Source organism: Echinops telfairi, unplaced genomic scaffold (assembly GCF_000313985.2).
Source record: "Echinops telfairi isolate 266 unplaced genomic scaffold, ASM31398v2 ScPeMD7_2;HRSCAF=8, whole genome shotgun sequence".
NCBI lineage: Eukaryota > Metazoa > Chordata > Mammalia > Afrosoricida > Tenrecidae > Echinops > Echinops telfairi.
Window position 1 is genome coordinate 34,180,932 of NW_022103898.1, and position 14,484 is coordinate 34,195,415.

The following is a 14,484-nucleotide window of genomic DNA, read 5'->3' on the forward strand; positions in this document are numbered from 1 at the left end:
GCGCTTTACACAATTGATGTGTGTATGGATTGCGATAACAGTTGTATGAGCCCCTAATAAAATGTTTTAAAAAAATAAAACAAAACAAAAAAAACCACACAGAAAAAAAAAAAAGAAATCAAACATGTTGCATTTGGCAAATCTACTGCACAAGATCTCCTTAAAGTGTTGAAGAGCAAGGAAATTACTTTGAGGATTAGCCAAAGCCATGGTATTTTCAATGGCCTCCTGTGCATGTGAAAATTGGATGATGGAAGAATTGGTGCATTTTAACTATGGTGCTGGTGAAGAATATTGAAAGCACCGTGAACGTCCAGAAAAACAAATCAATCTGCCTTGGAAGAAATACAGCCATGAGTCTGACCTGTTTCTATGGCACCTAACAAAACAGCAACAACAATTTCTAACAGCTGTGAAGGAAATGGAGCTCCACAGGGCCTCTCCTCATGATAAGGTGACCAGACATCCTGCTTTTGGTGGGACAGTCCCGATTTTTAACAATTTTTCCCGTGTCCTGTGGCATTTTTAAAAAGTCCCGATTTTTGGAAAGAATGCACGACAAGCTAGGGAATACGGTTTCCGGCTGCCATGTGGCTATTTCGCCAGGATATGAGTTTTATCAATGGTGTCCCGCTTTTGTCCAGCTTTACCAATGTTAAAATCTGGTCACCTTATAGCTTATGAGCAATTGTCTTCTTTAAAGCTGTTGTTGTTGTTGTTTTTAAAGCAAACTTCCAAACTCACTGCTATCAAGCTGATTCCTCCACATAGCGACCCTGTAAGCCAGGGTAGAACTGTTCCTGTGGGTTTCTGAGACTGTAATTCATTATGGGTATAGAGATCCACATCATTTTTCCATAGAGTGGCTGGAGGTTTGAACTGTTAACCTTTCTGTGGGCAGCAGGGCACTTACCTGCTGCACCGCCAGAGCTCCTGGGATGAGGGTACACTCATGAAATTATGTGAGACTAGATCATCTCATCAAGTACTTAACATGTTGGTGTTCAGTGGAAGGGAAAAAACACATAGTTTAAACACATGTCAGTCTCTAAGGCCTTTTTGATGATTGTTTTCAATGTACGTATTTGCCAGTCATTTTCAGTAAAGTATCTGGTATCTTCAAAAAAGAAGAAAAGAAAAGAAAAAGGAGAGGAAAGACAAGAAAGAGGGGGAGGAGGAGGAGGAGAAGGACAACAACAACAACAACAACAATAAGAGAGGGTGAAGGAGTCACCCAGCTGCTTTCGTCATTCCTTCTGCAGTCAGATTTTCTAGGACATACCCCACTGTGTTTTTGAGCATCTCAAGTCCAATGCACAAGTGCACTTCACGTTGTAAGTCTGAGAAGTAAACTTCTAGGTGATCACTGAGGTGAAATTGGCCAATTTAATCTAGAAATATTTATGAGCAGATAGGATATCAGGAGGGGGGTTGGTGGGGTAGTGGTTACACATTGGACTGCGAACCACAAGGTCGGTGTGCCAACTCACCAGCTGCTCTGAGCAAGAAAGACAGGGCTTTCTGTTCACGTGAAGAGTTCAACAGTCTCGGGAACTCACAGGGCAGTTCTGCCATGTCCTATCCTAGAGGGTCTCTGGGAGTCAGATTTGACTCAGTGGCAGTGAGTGTGAACATGTCAGGCAACGGGAACCAAGCAACAGCAAAGGAATTCAGCACGATTCCCTTTCCCCATAGATTTGACACAAATACTGGAACCGAAAACTCAAATGTCTACCAGCAGAACTGTCTACGTTATTCACGGGGCTCAGCGCAAAATAAAAATGTCTGGATGGCTGTTAAAAAAAAAGTGAGGCTTTCAAGGCAGCAGAGCAGAGCATTAGACCAGGCAGGAGTCCGCCGAATGGGGGCCTGACCAAGGAAGCCGGTCCTGCTGCAGTGATCCGGCGGCGTTCAGTCTGGGACAGCTCTAAGAGAGGTGGGCCTTGGGCCATGGGGCTTGTGGGCTTTGCCAGGGGTGTCTCATTACCACATTTATGGTGACCTCCCTTTGATGTAAGGAAATCCCTTTACCTTTTACATGTATTTGAACATCTGTGGCATAGGTCAACACTGTGTGTGAACACTGTCCATTCCGTCAGATTATTACCTGTGTGCTGGGGCCCAGCCATAGTTAATATTTGCACCGACTGCAGTCGAAGGCAGGCCAAGGGAGTGGTCAGGAGCGGATGCACTGGAAAAGGTCAGCATTGGATTCTGAAATAAACTATGAGTAGGAAAGCATGGTGATGGAAGCACTCGTTTTCTCCACACCTGCTAGGAGTTCACCGAAACCTTTAGAGCAGTGGTTCTCAACCTGTGGGCCGCGACCCTTTTGGGGGTTGAAGGACCCTTTCACAGGAGGCGCCTGATTCCTAACAGTAGCAAAATGACTGTTATAAAGCAGCAACGAAAATAATTTTATGGTTGGGGGTTACCACAACATGAGGAACTCTATGAGGAAGGTTGAGAACCACTGCTTTAGATGGAAATCTCATGAAAAAATACGCACAATAGATAATTTTGACTCCCATTTAGGAATAAGAACTTGGGGTTAAAAGATAAAATAACTTGCTCTAGGCCACTGCAGGGGCAGTGAATTATTTAATGCAACTCTTCTAGTCAAAGTCTCTGTAACTCCCACCACGCAACCTTTTCTTGCGTGGGCCTGTGTGAGAAGGTGGGGGAAGACACTAAAAGGATTCCCCTGTGAGTAGTTGCTAAAGAGAATTCATTGGTTTGCCATTCTGCTGGGTATAAAATGAGCCCTGTGAGAAGCAGGAAGTGGGAGGGTTTTACCGTAAGCTAGACCGAGGAGTGGAGTATGTTCTCTGGACCCCGAGATTCCTGTGCAGTGAACCTCCTTGATTTGGAAGACAGCTGTGACGATGTCAGAGGAGTAGCCGCAGCAGTACCAGGAGCCAGAGCATAGAACACAGTGTTGGGCTTCCCAGCCCACAGAGCAAGTAAAACTGAGTGCTTTGGGGCAGGTGCCTGGCTCGTGGAGTGCCGTGACTCTGGGCACTTAACTGGGGGAGCTGAACTTGCTGACCCACACAGCTTAAGCTGAATACCTTCAGATTGAGTCTTACCAACAGAGTGGCTTGCCCTTTGGGCATTTATTAGCAGTCCTGAAAGAACTTTATAATGTGTCCTGACTGGACCACTGAATCCTGAACTTTTCTCATCTTAATTGCAACCTGTTAATGTTACTAATAAACCTTTAGTCATGAATATTATCTTTGAGTTCTTAATAGCCATTGCAATGAATTATTGGACCGAGTACAATAAGTTTGTAAGGGTGCTGTTTGAGATAACACAAGTAGTCAGTGAAAGATCAATTTGAGCAGGGGAGAGGTGACATGGGACGTTCATGGATTGAACTGTGTGCCCTTTCCTCCACCACACACGCATAAGATATGTTAAAGTTTTAACCTCTGAAATCTGTGAATGTGATCTTGTTGGAAATTAGGTCTTTGAGAAGGTTATCGCTTAAATTCACACGAGGCCATATTAGAGTGGTCTCTAGTCCAGGATGACTGTACAAGAGCAGAGACCCACAGAGGCACATCTAAAGGAAAGCCAGTCGGGTGACGGCAGAGATTGGATCTGCAAGACCAGGAACCCTAAGAATTGCTGCCTATCACCAAAAGCCAAGAGAGAGTCATGAAACAGATTCTTCCTCAGAGTCTTGGCCAACACTCTGATTTTAGACTCCTAACACTGGTAACCAAAAGATCAGTGGTTCGAGATCACCAGCCACTCCTCAGGAGAATGATGAAGACTTCTGTTCTTGTAAAGAGTTACAACCTTTGGAAGCCCATGGGAACAGTTCTACTCTGTCGTATGGGATTGCTATGAGCCAGCATCAACTCGATGGCAGTTGAGTTTTAGTTTTTGGACCGTCCACAACTGTGATTTCAGTAAACTTCTGTTATTTTAACATTGTTCAGATTTCAACTTCATGCTTTATTTAGATTTTTTTTTTGCTGTCAATAGAGACTATCAAATATCCATATGTAATTTGGTTGCGCACTTGACGCAGTGTCACCGTTCTAGCTCTACCAATGTTACTTCAGCGCCATTCATTGAAGCTCTCTGCCCCTGAAAGTCCTGTGATGTAGATCATTTGTTGACAGTTTACAATTACACAGATAGTTCTCTATAAGCGTGCTCTGCCTGAGGCAAACATTCTTTAGTAATTGGGCTAGACTGTCCTTTAATTTCATGATGGCATCATGGGATGATGTCATTCAAGGTTTAAAGATTATTCTAGGGATTAGAATCTGGGGTTCCCCCAGTCTTAATGGATCCAGGAAGTCTGGTTGCCAGATGAACCTGAATTTCTGTTCCATGCTTTTTCTCCTTTGGATCAAGATCCCTCTATTGGGCCCTTGATCAAAACGATCGGTCATGGTAACCAGGCACCATCATTTCTTCTGGTCATGTGGCAAAGAGAGTAGTTGTCCAGAGAGGGTCTGTTCCTCTTCTTATAAACTGCCCAGTTAATACTTACTTTGTGAAGATGGCCCTCTGAGGAAGTAGACCGCGGGGCTGGCGATTAGGTAATCCTTAGAAGGGGCAGTCAAAGCTACTTTCCAGCAGACCTTGACCCAAGACTGAGACATTTGTACTTAAGTCAGTAAGGCAAGACGGACAGTTTTTTAACAAATACACGATTAAAACAGGTGCTGGGAGCCTGAGGCTGGGAACTGGGGTGGAGGTAGTGGTGGTGATGGTAGCAGGGGGTCAAGAGCAAAGTGGAAGGATTAAAGGCCAATGTAGGTAAGAGAGAATGAAGGCCCCAAATTGGTAGGCTGAGGGGTGGTTTAGAGATCCTTTAAAATAAATTTTATCATTAAAAATAAAAATTGTGAAACTGAGATCATGTGTATGTAAAATACACCTTTGTTCTTTGGAAGGGAGACAAATTCAAGATACCATCATGGCCATTCAGCCCTGGGGTATTTGCCTACATTCTTCTTGGCTCTTGTGGGACCTGCCTCTCCTTCATTCCCAGCAGCCTTGCCTGTTAGGGGAAGCCATTGCACAACCAGGCAGCGCTGACTGCGTTAGCCCTCTGCCCTGACATGGCTTCATCTGGAACATTTCACCCTGCTTGGGCAATTGGACAGCTTAACAGGTACAAGGATTTTAAGGAGGAGGCCATTTAAAGTGGGTAGACAATCAGGTCAATCACCTCTGTGAGAATTAACCTTAAAGTCAACCAAGCAGGCCATCCAGTGATCCACTAAGTGAAGACCAAGCCTGGGAGGAGATGGTAAACAGCAGTGCCCTTCCGCCCACCTCCCAGGGTGCTCATGACAACTGGAAGGACGTGTTTCTAGGAGACACCCCAAAGGGGGCTAGGGAGAGAAAGACAGAGAAAGTCTGCCCTATCTGCAGAGCCCCAAATCATTCAAACAATGTTTTCTTTGTGAAGTGCTAGCAGATCGGAAAACACCACTTGGATCGGGAAAGCATGTGGCACCCAAGATGCTGTCATTCCACCCTGCCTAATCTGCTAATGTACCCGGAGCTGTGGTGACAGGAGACCTGTGACTGCATGGAAGGCAGGCAGAGCAGGCAATCCATTACTTCCAAGAATGGCGATGTGACAAATTCAGGAAAAGCAATACTTCAAATGTTAACCTTTATTTAATGCTGCATCATGCTTTCAGGAGAGGGGTCAGGGGAAAGGAACCATCAGCAATGGCCAGAGAAGACAGATGTGATGTGTGTGAATCAATAGGAGCTGATGTGCCCAAGGGACGTGGCCAAGAAGTACAATGCCAGGCAGCTGCTTGGTGCAAAAGATGAAAGAAACCCGAGATCGTTGAAAGGTGGTGATTCTGTGAGTGATTCAGGAGCCCAGGTGGGCTCTTCTTTCACAGTGTGTCTACCGGGGCTCCTAAGCCGTCTCTGAAGTGTTTTTGGAGTCCTTGGATGATGCTGATGACCTACCGCGGAAAAGCCAGAAGTAGTCAGAACAATTGTTCTTCTTTTTTTTAAAGTCATTTTATTGGGGGCTCATATAGCTCTTATCACAATCCATCCATCCATTTATTGTGTCAAGCACATTTGTACATTTGTTGCCATCATCATTCTCAAAACATTTTCTTTCTACTTGAGCCCTTGGTATCAGCTCCTCATTTTTTCCCCTTCCTTCTCCACTCTCCCTCTCTCACAAACCCCTGATAATTTATAAATCATTGTTTTTGCATGTCTTATACTGACTGATGTCTCCCGTCACCCACTTTTCTGTTGTCAGTCCCCTAGGGAGAGGATTCTATGTAGATCATTGTGGTCGGTTCCCTCTTTCTCCCCCCACCCTCCTGGTATGGCTACTCTCATTATTGGTCCTGAGGGGATTATCTGTCTTCCATTCCCTGTGTTTCCAGCTCTTATCTGAACCCATGCACATGCTCTGGTCTATCTGGATTCGTAAGGTAGAATTGGGATCATGATAATGGGGGGGTTGGGGGGGAAAGCATTAAAGAACTAGAGGAAAGTTGTATGTTTCATTGGTGCTATACTGCACCCTGACTGGCTCATCTCCTCCCCGTGACCCTCTCTGTAGGGGGATGTCCAGTTGCCTACAGATGGGCTTTGGGTTTCCACTATCCAGTCCCCCTCATTCACAATGATATGATTTTTTTTCCTTTGGTGCATGATACTTGATCCCACTGACACCTCATGATCAACCAGGCTGGTGTGTTTCTTCCATGTGAGCTTTGTTGCTTCTCAGCTAGATGGCTGTTTGTTTGTCTCTAAGCCTTTAAGATCCCAGACACTATATCTTTTGATAGCTGGGCACCATCAGCTTTCTTTACCACATTTGCTTATGTGCCTATTTTGTCTTCAGCAATCATGTCGGGAAGGTGAGTATCATGGAATGCCAGGTTATTAGAACAAAGTGTTCTTCCATTGTGGGAGTATTTGAGTAGAGGCCCAATGTCCGTCTGCTACCTTGATACTTAGCACACAAATAAATATATGTACTAGGCCTATTTCCCTATTGTTATATATAAATATATTTATATATGTATATGCCTGTATTTAAACCTCTATAAATGCCCCTTGCCTCCTAGTTCTTTCCTCTATTTCCTTTCACTTTCCCCTTGTCCCACTATCATGTTCAATCTTCATTCAGATTCATTAATTCCTCTTAGTTACATTGCCCTTGATCAAGCCCTTCCAGGCATCTGATGCCCTCCTCCTCATTGATTGCAGATCACTTGTCTTTCCCTTGTCCCTGGGTTTGTTAGCACCCACTTCTTTTCTCCCACCTCCCCCTCTCCTGTGCCCCCACACAACTGCAGTCTGAACAATTCTGTACATTAGCAGATTAGTTATACTCTGATACACACAGGATCTCCATGAGTCAGTCAAACCCATGCCAATTGTTTTCTTTTCCTCTTTTAGCAATCTGTTGGGAGGGATGATTGACTTCACATGATCTGTACCTTAGATAGGACTCTTCTCCTGCAATATGTTTTAGCCTAGGAAGGTTCCAGCCCAGCTTTCTCCTCTGCCTAGAGCAAATAGGGATTGAGCACAGTGCTCACCTCACTCAGCGTGTTCTGAGTGCCCATTCTCCTCTCCAAGTGCAAGCACAGCCAGGAGGCTCAGATGTGTACTTGCACCACTCACCCTGTAAACTGGTCTTGATTTCAGGTCAAGGCTGAGGAGATGTATCATTTGGCCTTGAATCTAAGTTAAGTCTTCAAAGTCTTGGCAACACCACCCTTAGTCTGAACTTTGATTCTGATGTATTGTTTCTATCCTGGCTCAAAGGCAAAAAGAAACTGAGTAATTGGCACACTTGAATCCCCAATTTTGTGGGGAAACTCATGAGGTGCGATGTCAATTCTAAGTGTCAGTAACATGTCCTTTGTTTTTCCTTGCCTTAAGTTGATATTTAAGAACAAGCTCAGAGATGATCATTAAGAGCACACCAATCATTGACAGACATACAAGTTTTTCAGGATAGCAGGCCTGGAAGGATTTGAAAGTAGAAATAAGTGGCATTGGAAAGTCCTATTGGCTGTCAGGCAGAAGCTTTCTCTAATTCTGCTTTCGTGTTTCAGTATTCTGTTCCTATAAAGTCAATGGGGTTCCCCACCCAGATCCCGCTTAGCTGGCCAGTGCAGTCATCCCACAGCTGGGATGACTCTTGGGCTATTGAATGTCACTCTTGGTCAGGGGAACCTCTTTACCCAGTGATGCTTGGGAGGTGGCTGCATTTTGCTTGAGTGGTGGAAGACTCCCTTGATGGTCTCCCTGCATCAAGGGTTCCTCTGGTAGCTGACTGAGAATAGGCTTCATCTGAATTCCTTTACATCCATCTTGCCCTCTATTCTAATCTGTGTCTGCTTTCTCCCTTACATCTCTTGCATAAGAATACCTATCTCAGAGTCTCTGCTATTATGGAACTGGGTCTAAGATAATAACCAACTAGAAAAATCTTTACTTCACTCATTGCCGTCCTTTAACTGTGCAGAACACTTTATTGTGGTCATGCAGAACCCGCACATGGACCAAGGACTGTCATTCCAGCAGATGGTCGGAGGGCATACTTCATGGCTTAAAATGAGGAAAGGTTGAGTCAGGGTTGCATCCTCTCCCCATACTTATTCAATCTGTATGTTGAGAACACCACTGGAGAAGCTGAAGGTTCTATGAAAAAGAATGCAGCCATTTGCAGGTGACATGACCGTGCTTGCTGGACATGAGGAGGACTGATGAAAATCAAACCTCTGTCTAAAGAAAACCAGAATCCTCACAACTGGACCAATAGTCAACATCATGTTAAGCAGAAAATATTGAAGTTGTCCGGGATTTCCTTTGGCTTGGATTTATAATCAATGCGTATGGAGGCAAGCAGTAGTCAGGAAATCAAATCACCTATTGCATTGGCTAAACCTGCTGCACAAGACCTCTTTTAAAGTGTTGAAGAGCAAGGATCCCACTGGGAGAACTAAGATATACCCAAGCTGTGGTATTTTTCAATTGCATGTGAGAGTTGGACAATAAGGAAGGAAGACATAGAAGAACAGATGCATTGGAATTACGGAGCTGGTGAAGAATATTGAAAGTACTGTGGAATGGCAGAAGAACAAGCAAGATATCATTGGGAGATAAAGTGGAGCGTCGGATTGTGTTGTCACAGTGGTTGCAATAATGGGTTCGAATGCAATCACTGAGGCTGGCACAGGGTTGAACAGTATTTGTTCCAATTTATACAGGGTTTCAGATCCGACTTGATGGCACCTAACAACAACAACAACAACAAAATCCTTAGAGAAAAGAATCCAAATGGTATTGTGGACTACATTTTGAAAGCCCTCTGGGGTAGTTTGACTCCGTCTTATTAGGTTACTATGAGTCGGAATTCACTGGACAGTGGTGGGCTTGGTTTCCTTAGAGAAGAAAGGAAACGAAAAGCTGACCACGCTTGTGTATACCACGATTTCCCATCTTCTAGGAGGAGCTTTAAAGTTCATGGGTAAATTCCAGTGGCTTTTAATTTTCTTCTACAAACTCTCTGGAACCTCCTTGTATCTGCCAGCTGAACAGTTCTAGCCACTGTTCATGGTTTAATTTTAACCTCAACACCGTTGCCAAGGGCATGAGAGTCTAGAATTGAGCTCAGTTAGGAGGAGTGCAACAATGGAAGGATTGTTTCACAATAATTCACTACGATAGCTAATGATAAAAAAAGATGCAAGGTTTTTACTGTCTCAAAGTACTTCCCCATTTTTATGTCATTTAACTATCATACTCTGTGAGAGGACTTTTTTTTTCTTTCTTTAAGTGAAGTCATGTGATTAACTAGAGGTGAAGTGGGTCACTTAAATGCATGGTGCAAACTGCTGGCATAACTTTCAGAACAAAAACTAGAAAGTGGGTTTTCAAGCCTTCAGGTTTAGGCTTTTTTCCTGATTTTGATCCCTAACACCATCTATGTCCTTTATTTATAGATCAATCAGTGAGGCTGCATCAGTGATTAACTGGGCTTGCCTGGTAGTAAGCGAGATCTCCAAGATAAAGGTAGAGTCCCCAAGGCCTTCTTATTTTACAAGAAATAGAAGGGAGGCAACACAGGGTTGGCGGGCAGCTTCCCCAAATCATCAGAGACCCAGGCTCCTCCATCTGGGTTTTAATTCCCATCCTCCTGGTCCCAGGCAGCGACTGGAGCTCTAGCCATCATAAGCGAGTTCCAGGTAGAAAAATAGGGAAAGGGAAGAATAGAGCCCCTTTAGAGAGACTTATGAGAAGAAATACATGCTGCTGCTCATTGGGCAGATACATGGGTAAATTTATAAGCTATTAAAGATTAAACCTCAGAACTGATTACTTACTGGGGTCACCTTATGTCTAGTTTTCTATTCTTAATGTTGCATTATTCTGCCACGGTGCGCTGAGTCATTAATTACTATGTGAAAATCACTCTCCTGGAAATAGAGATGACTGGCAGCAGGGGTGGGGATGGGCTCTTGGCTTAGTCCTGAGGGATTCTGATCTTTTCTAAGTGGATGTTCCAAGTTTCATGATCCCTTCACCCCAACCTGATTTACTGCAGGTAATAAAAAGAACAGGAGCCCTCGTGGCATAATGATTAAGCAAGCGCTCATTCGCTAACTGCAAGGTTGGCAGTTCAAGCCCATGCTAGTGGCATGGGGATCTGTAAGGATTATATCTTCGTCTATGAGGCATGTGTTCCCTTCGACAATCAACTCTAAGAGACCAAGTGGCCAATATTTACTTAAAGCAAAGCTGAGAAGGGAAGAAATAGCAGAGAAGCTAGATAATTGGAAATAATGAGATGCTGTCACATTGCAAAAACTGTTACCAATATCACAGAAAATTTTGTGCAAAAACTGTGAAATAGAAACCTAATTTGCTGTGTAAAATTTCACCTAAAACATACCAAAAAAATTTTTTTAAGAACTAAAACAAACATGAGAGATGACAAAACAAGCAAACTCTATTCTGCGAGAGGGTCAGCCTGAGTTGGATTCTACTCAGTGGCACAGAACAACGAGATGATGTTGTCAGGACGGCGTTTGGAGGTAGAAAACAGGGCTGAGAATGACCTCTAGGAGGGGAGGTTCACCCACAGAGGTGCATTTTAGAAACCATGAATAGTCTATATTTTCCTTGCTCAGTTGTGTCACTGCAGATAGCACCTTCTTCCCCAGCAATCCGACAAGGCTCCCTGGAAACGCAGACAGGAGGCCCTAGGTTGAAGAAGGCGAGAGAAACCCATTGGCACAAAAGTTAACTTTTAACTGCGAGAGCTTTGAGATGCGTGAAAGGGGAATTAAAATCAGCTGTTACATTAAAAAAAAGTGGGGGGCGGGAATACGCGTGGAAGAGGCCTCTGGTAAATCCTCTGAACATAGCTTTGCGATCTCACACAGAAGGTATTGGAAAGTGGATTCTGACATGACTAGGTTAACATCTAACACCTTTTCATTTAATTCCCCCCTTTGACCCATTTTAAAGTTTTTCTAGTTTTTAATAGTTTCTTTCTAACTGGGGTTGTTCTCTGTTGTATTTTGTTATTGCTGCTAGCTCTTTTGGCTCTTCATTTTGTATGTTTTTGGTCTGTAAAATCCAGGACTGGTGACTCTATAGAGACAGCAACTGGAGTAATGGTTCCTCAGGGGTATGGCAGGGGGGTTAGGGGGAAATGGGAAGCGCATAAAGAGTACAAGAAAATAGAAAATGTTCTAAGACTGTGGTAATGATTGCATAACACTACTTGATATGATTGAACTATTGAATTGTATGATACTTGGATTGTGTCCCAATAAAATGGTTTATAAAATATACATATAAATAAAATAGTTTTAAAGTATTAAGAAAACTAGCTTGGAACTTCTTGGAGACCTTGGTTTGAAGGGAAGTTACAAGGATCTATTATGATAGCGCCTAGTATGGAGGCATAGTAATTCAACAAAGTTTCAAACATTCTTTGCTTGGAACTCTCTGAGGTTTATGGCAGCAGTTCTAGTTGGATGTTAGGCCTTAATGTGCTTGCTATTTACTAACAGGTTTACAGGAAGTGGAGATAGTTTTCAAATAGTTATTTTTAAAAATATTGTCATTGTTTTTGTTAGGTGATTTTGAATCAGTTCTGACTCATAGACACACCCTATGCCCAGTCCTACAATCCCCTCATAATTGTTATCTTTGAGCCAACTGCTGCAGCCACGGTATCAATACATCTGATTGAGGGTCTTCCTCTTTTTCTCTGTCCCTCTACTTTACCAAGCATGATGTTCTTCTCCAGGGACTGGTGCCTTCTGAAAACATGTCCAAAGTAGGTGAAATGAAGTCTCACCATCCTTGCTTCTAGGGAGCATCTGGGATATACTTCTTCTAAGACAGATGGGTTGGTTCTTCCGGCAGCCCATTGAATATTCAATATTCCTTGCCAACACCACCATTCGAAAGTATCAAGTCTTCTTTAGTCTTCCTCATTCATTGTCTCACTTTTGCGAGCATGTGAGACTTTTGCAGGCACGTTGAAAACACCATGGGCGGCGGGCGGGGGGGCAGGCATGCTTTAGTTCTCAAGTGACTTCTTAGCTCTGCAACACTTCAAAGAGGTCTTGTGCAGCAAATTTGCCCGATGCAATAGGTTGATTTCTTGACTGCTCTTTCCATAGGCACTGATTGTGGATTTAAGTAAAATGAAATTCTTAATAACTTCAATCTTTTCCCCATTTATCATGATATTGATGCAGTTATGGGAAAATTCCCCCTCTACATTGAAGTGTAATCCAGTAATTTGTTTGACCTCCATCAGTAGTGCCATTAGTCTTCTTAGCTTTCAGCAGATCCCAGGTTGTTAGAGAATTCTCCTCCCGTCCTGAGGCCATGTGCTTCTTCAGATGGTTCCCCTTCTCTGCTATTTGCTCAGCATGCAGATGTAGTACCTTTAGGGGAAAGACATAATCCTGAAATATACCTTTCCTGATTTTTTAACTGTGCTGTATGCCTTTGCTCTGCTCAAACAAGTGCCTTTTTGTCTATGTACAAGTTCAGAATGGGCCAACTGAGTGTTTTGAAATTGCCATTCTTCACAATGTTATCAATACTTGGTTATGATTAACATAGTTGAATGCTTTTGTATAGTCAATAAAACACTGTTTAACATTTTTCTGGTATTCTTTGTTTTCAGCCAAGATCCATCTTCTGTTCTTCCAGTTTGAGATATATCAAATGTGTTCTTCCCCTTCTGCTTCCTAATTGCAGGTCTTTGAACATTTCATTACACTCTGTCTTCTCCAGCCTCCCTTTGAAATCTGTTCGGCTCTTTTATGCCGCCATTTCTTTCATATGTTTTAGCTACTTTATATTCAAGGGCAAGGATCACAGTCTCCTCTAGCATTCATTTTGGTGTTTTTTTCCCTTATTATATGTTTTCATGATGTTTTTCTTCTTCATGCACAAGGTCCTTGATGTCATATCATAGTGTATCTGGTCTTTGGTCATTAGTATTCAGTGTGTCAAATCTATTTCTGATATGATATATAGATTCAGGTGGGATGTAGATATATTTTCATGGACTTGTTTTAATTTTCTTCAGCGTCAACTGGACCTGGTACCTGAGCAATTGACAGACTGTTGGCGTTCCTGGCCCTGTGTTGACTGATGACACTGAGTGTCTTCATCGTCTCTTTTCACAGATGTGGTCGATTTGATTACTGTGCATTCCTCCTGGTGAGGTACATGTGTGGAGTTGCTGAGAAACAGTATTTGTGATGAAAAAGTTGTTGGTTTTGCAAAATTCTATCATGGGATCCCTGGCATTGTTTCACCAAGGCCATGTTCACTAGCTACCTGCCCTTCTTTATTTTGAAGATTCACATTCCTATCAGTAGTAATTATCAATGCACCTTGATTGCATGTTTCATCAGATTCAGACTGCAGAAGTGGTTAAATCTTCTATTTCTCCATCAATGGCATTAGTCGCTGGTGTGAAAATTTGAGTGACAGTTACACTAACCAGTCTTCCTTGTAGGTATATGAGTATTATTATATCAATGTCAACATTGGTTTTCAGGATAGATATTGAAAAGCTCTTTTTGACAGTAAAATGTGAGGCCATGCCTGTTTACTTTGTCTTTCCTGCTATGGTAGAGCATATCCTTGTCCAATTCAAAATGCCTATGATATTGATTTTTGTGAATTCCATTTCATTTTGACGACTTCCCACTTTTGTAGATGGCTACCTTTTAGAGTCCATCTTTCAGTTATTAATGGTTGCTTTTATCTGCTTCTTCTCATTTTGGGTCATTCCACATCAGCAAATGAAAGTTCTAAAAGCTTTCTGCCATTCACTTCATAGAGGTCAACTCTATGGCGAGGTAGATCTTTCTAGTTGTATTTTGAATACTTTCTAGCCTTAAGGACTCATCTTCTGGTACTATATTGGGATACTATATTAGCACTATATTTTATATTAGGGCT